This window comes from Phoca vitulina, unplaced genomic scaffold (genome assembly GCF_004348235.1).
Source record: "Phoca vitulina isolate PV1807 unplaced genomic scaffold, GSC_HSeal_1.0 scaffold11, whole genome shotgun sequence".
NCBI lineage: Eukaryota > Metazoa > Chordata > Mammalia > Carnivora > Phocidae > Phoca > Phoca vitulina.
The window spans coordinates 23,355,792-23,361,791 of record NW_022589714.1 but is presented as its reverse complement, the minus strand read 5'-3'; positions in this window follow the sequence as shown (position 1 = coordinate 23,361,791).

Below are 6,000 nucleotides of genomic sequence, written 5' to 3'. Positions count from 1 at the left end.
CTTTTATATTTGTATTTAATATTGATTATATAAATATTAAAACTGCTTTTAACATTTTTGATACTACTTGTGGTATCTTCTTAATCAAATTTCTGAGTTTTGCCTATATTTTATTGCATTATCTTTCTGTTCTTTCTATATAACTAACTCCTTAAAGTTACTATTTTCTTCTAATTATTGAGTTAAATACTTGGTTTGCTGTTTATATATACTTCATATTTTCTAATATGTGCTTTAAATAATATACATTCCATTTTCTATAATACTGTTTTACCTGTATCCAAATATCTAAATGTGTTATACTATTCATTTTTATTTTTATTTTGTCAAACTATAAGAAGGGTTTTTTAACTTCCTTTTTTTGGTCATAGACTAACATTATTGCACTGACTACTTGTATTGCTTATTATCTTTCTTTTACTAAAACATAAGCTCCTTGATAGCAGGACTTTTTGTCTGCTTTGTTCATTGTTTTATCCTCTCAATCAGAAGAGAACCTGGAACATAAACCTTGGTAATTACTTATTTGGTTCTAGAGGTTTCAGCTGTCTTGAACTAGTTTTTATATTATTTTATATTATTAATTTCTTCACATGGATTCTGTAATGGTGTAAACTGAGCCATCATATACTTTTTGCACAGGATGGAGTTTTCAATTTACCACAGTTTTTTCCCTTATCTATATTCCTTGCGTGGGATAAGAAGTTCTTTTATTATTAATATTACTCAGTTTTGTGAGTGTAAAGTAGTTCTAGGTTTCCGTTTTCACAGATGGTGCAGCGCCTAGGGAATCATTTACATCAGGGTCTTTTTCTGTCTTTCTGACTTGGGAAGACCCAAATCGTCTTCTATGCCTGTGGATTTAGTAAAATCTTAGACTGCAATTTCTAGAGAAGATACAAATCCATATTTGCATACATACAAATATTTGAGCTGTCAATATTTTAGCTGGACTTCACAGTCTATCTTTAATTGCCTTTTCCATTTCTAGCCCCCGGCAGTTTCTATTTCTTTCTTTTGAGTTTGGTTACATATTAAAATTTCCTTTATTATGTTTTATCTAGCATTTTTATGTAGTTGTGCTAATCTTTCTTGTTGAAAGTTCACAAACTTTCTTTAGATAAGTCTTGATTTAAATTGAATGTACCCAAATTGCTGACTTAAGAACTGTTCTGTTTCCTTAAGGAAAATGTATACACATTAAAGGGTTATCCTCTAAAAGCTACCATAACTCTCTTATTTCAGAATTCCTACAGCACTTACTGTTAGCCCCATGGATTGAACACCACGAGGTAACAATTTCTCCTCTCAAACACATTCTTCCTTCTTATCATGAAAAAACTATATTTATTCTAATCTAAGATTGTTCTTAGAGTCCAAAACTGAACATGTTTCACCTTTTGTTAGTCTTGACAACTAACATTGCATCATAGCCTGATAACTGCCAGTATGGCCAAAGCCACACAGCATATTTTTTTCCATAAATATTTGTTGTACTTTTACTATTTGTCAAACATTATTTGTTATTATGTACTGTGCTAGTTGTGGAAGGTATAGAGCTAAATAAGGTAGACAAAGTCCTTACCATCGTGGATCTTATTTTCAAAAGGGGACAATCAAAAAAGGCAAAGCCTGGTTAACTCAGACACAACTCAATCCTTCAAGATGTCAAGAAATATTTCAAGAGTTCTTTCTATAGTCCAGTGCTGCAGTGACCAAGAAAATAAGAGTTCTGCATAGCTTTTATAGTCTAGTAGGGACGAAAGGCACTGAGACCCACCAGCACACCACTAAGTAAACAACTACAGGTGTGGGAAGCACAGGCTGAGAAAAATATTATTTTAGAAATTCTAGCAGAATATGATTGGGATTTTACAATGAGCACATCTTACTATTTTAGATGTTCTAGCCTGGCTAGATGGAGTTTTTACCTTGAGAGTTGGATATTTTTTATTGGTTCAACGTTTGAGCATGCATTCACTCTACCCCCATTAGTCTCCAATACTGGTGCCCAAGCCAAATCATCTTAACTGACCTCCATTTACTGATATTGATCCTCAGACATTCTAGGCTTAAGAAAAATCTGGCCCATGTCTTACCTATAAATCTAGAATCCTTCCTCAAAATGCATGTTTTTCTCAACATGTTTTTGTTTGTTTGCTTTTGTTTTTATTTTTATATATTTTTATTTTTTTATTTCCTCAAGGGCCCTTGGTTGGAAGTTCAACCTTCTTTGGAACTCAGCTCCTCTAAGGATAAATCCTGGAACTGGTTCTCAAGTTTCTCTACACTCCCTCTGAGGAGATGAGACTCTTTTTATTTGCTGCCAAGAAGGTTTGCTGATTTCACTCTTGGCTTTCAACTGCTTGTTAATCACACTCAGCCTTTTCTTTTTCATCCTTTTTCTAGATGTCAATAGAGTTTGGCAATAGCATACAATCCAGTTGCCCTTCACAGTATTATTTCCCTCATGCTTTCCAACATTGAACCAATTATTGGATTCCTCTTTCACTGGTATACCATCCCAATTTATTACCAGTGAAATTTAAATAATTTAACCACTACCTTGTGCCAGGCTATCTGTGGTCCATCTTCCCAGTGGTGGGGTCCTCACTGTCAGCTAGGCAGTGGGTGCTATAGTTCAACAAACATTTTATCACTTGCTTTCTCAGAAAATTCCTGACACAAGCTATTTAGGTCATTTATTTCATTATCCACATGATTGATAGCTTGGGTGATCTAAAATTTGAAAACCATTTTTCCTAAGATTTGGTAGTCATTTTTTCCCCTGACTTATGATTTTCAATCATATGCATCTTTCCCCTGACTTATGATTTTCAATCTAATGCATTCTTATGCATTAGAATTTTTACTGATCCTTTTGTATGTTATTTTTAAAAGTTTTGGGGGTATTTTTTTCTATCTTAAAATAGGACCATCTTTTCAATCTTCTTTTTATCTCTAATTTCCTGAAAATTTAAAATGGTCTTATGTTTTAGTTAATTTTTCCAGGCCCTTGTTGAGCCCTTTCCAATCTACAAATGGATGCATGAACTTCAGTTCTCAGAAATGGTATTGAAATGTTCCATTCTTTTCTCCTCTCTTATTTCTGAGAGTACTGAAAATCAAATGTTGGATCATCTGAAACTTTTACTAATTTTCTCATATGATCCTTTCATTTCACATCCTATGTTTTTCTGGGAGGGGAGGGTGTCTGCTTTCTGGGAAACTTTCTTAATTTTATCATTCAAGCTTTCCCTTTAATTTTTAATTTCTTCTATGATATTTTTTAAGTTTCCCAAAGCTCTTTTTATGTTCTTTGAATTTAGTTTTCATAATATGTTGTTTTGTGGTTGTTCTTTTAAGTGGATGTATATGTTGCTTGCTTCTCTGAGGTTATCAGTTATACTTTTGAAGCTTTTTTTTTCTGCTCTGCACTGCCTTCAGTTCCTCTGAGTTCCTCTTTAATGTTTCTTTGTTTGATCCCTTTTATGTTAGATTTCTCCAGATGTCTAGTGATCCTTGTCTGTCTGATCCTATTTAAGAGTGAGGCACTAAATATCAGATTGGAAGTTTGTTGTGCATTTGCAAATTTTAAGGGTCAGGTATAAATGAAGGTGATTAAGGAGGATATGACTATTTCACCGGTATCTCTAACAGTTAATATGTCCTTCCCCAGGGAAGGGGGACTGGTGCTATCTGTAGCCTGGAAATTGTGAGTCTGAGTGCCTGTGATCTAGCAGCTGAGTAGAAATAGGGGTTTGTATCCTCGCAATGTGTAGATATTCATTATTCCTTGGTTTCAGCATGTGTAGATATTCATTATTCCCTGATTTTAGCATGATACTTCCCACTTTAGTAGTGCTTACTGCACACAATTCCAAATTCCTTCTGCTTTAACCTTTTTTGAGAGTAGATTTTCAATATTCTGCCTAGTTGTGCATATGTTGTGTGAAACAAGGTTACAGGGAATAACCAAGTACTTGGAAAGGGGAGTATATACAGGTGTTTAAATGCTTCTAATAGTTGGGGTGCCTGGGTGACTCTTGATTTTGGCTCAGGTTGTGATCTCATGGGTCTTGATCTCATGGGTCCTAATCTCAATGGTCATGCACTCAGCAGGGAGCCTGCTTGAGGATTTTCTCCTGCTGCCCCTCCCACCAGTCATAAGCACTCTCTTTCTCTCTCAAACAAGTAAATAAATCTTAAAAAAATTAAAAAAAAATAAATGCTTCTAATAGTGACATTCAAGAGCCTTCTTTTTTCAATTTCATCTTTAACCTTGCCTTCACAGGTAGCAAGTGCCTCCAAATCTTCATCCTTTTAAGTGTACTTCAGTGGAAGTTTGTTTCTTAATTTCTTCCCCTATAGTTACTTTCTTTTGTGTGCAAAGTCAGCAAACAAATTAGCAGCTTCCATCATCCAATTGACATCTTTTCTCTTGTGATGTCCTGTCTTTGTGTCTTTGCTCTATGGAATTATGTCTTTCAAAAAATCCCTTATACAGCTATTTTAGGAGTGTTTGTGGAATTTGCAGTGATGAAGACATGTGTGCTCAATCTGCTATGTATAACCTAAAGTCTGTAAGTCACCTTGAAAAATGACTACATTGGTGAGTCTCTCATTCAGCACTCATATCCAGTTATTCTACTTTTTTATTCTTTCAAAGATTTTATTTATTTGAGAGAGAGAGGGAGAGTGTGTACAAGTGAGGGGAGGGGCAGAGGGAGAAGCAGATTCACTGCTGAGCAAGAAACCTGACGCAGGGCTTGGTCCCAGGACCCTGAGATCATGACCTGAGCCAAAGGCAGACGCTTTACTAACTGAGCCACCCAGGTGCCCCTAGTTATTCTACTTTAATTCAAACACAGAAATGTATCTCCAGTCAGCTTGCTAATCTCCATTCCCTGTGCTACTATACCATTATATAATTTCAAGACACAATAATACTTGACCTGAGTTACATTTCCAATCTTGTCCTAACAAACTCCATTCTTCAATTGCAACAAATATATTTATCTTTCTAAAATACAAATACAAATGACATCCTCTTTCTTAAAAATTTTCAACAATTCCTCTAATCCCTAAGAATAATGTCTAAAGTTCTTAGTGGTACACACAAAGTACTTAATAATCTCTCAGCCACCCCTGCACTTGGATTCCACTCAGAAACCATCCCTTTGCCTTTCCCAAGCAGATGAATATGAACATGGAGCCATGAACACACACACATACACACACACAGCACATATGCTCACGTGCTCCATGAATATCAAGCTATTTTCAGTTCTATAAATATTCATTGTTTTCTTTTATTACACTGGGACTACCTACCCTAGTTCCACTATCAAAATCATGTCTTTCTTCATGTTCTTCATATTGTAGTTTAGTGGTAACTCATACCAAGACATTTTTCCTGACTTTGTATTACAGGATATACCTTCATGGTACTCTCTTTTTAGTCCAAAGTGTCATTTACTACATTGCATTCTTTTTTTCTCCCTTCTCTACACTGCTTACTGTGCTTTACTTCCAAGACTGTAAGCTCTTTAAGGCTGCTTATATATTTCCTATATTCAATTTTAATTCGTGCCACACTACCTAGCACATAGCCAATGCTCAATAAATGCTTGAAAAAAAAATCCAAAGACTACTATAAGTGCCAAAACTAGGGTAATGTGAATAATCTTTGTTATGATTAGTTTGTCGGGAGAAACAATTTGTCATTTGATTCATTCTTTGTTTTATATGAAGAAGGTATAATTAAAAAATCCTGACACAAAACAGACAATGAATCATTTATTATCACATTGATTTTCTCATGAGATACTCGCTACGAAAGGGGATCTCTTCACATTGCTTTATAGGTTTTATATGTAAAAACAAGTAAAAGGAAAAGAACAGAGTTTGTGTTTAATCACCAAAACAAGTGCAAAACTATGGCAGAAACAGTAGAATAAGGCCTTTAAATATATTTTTTACTTCAAGAATATGAAAGTA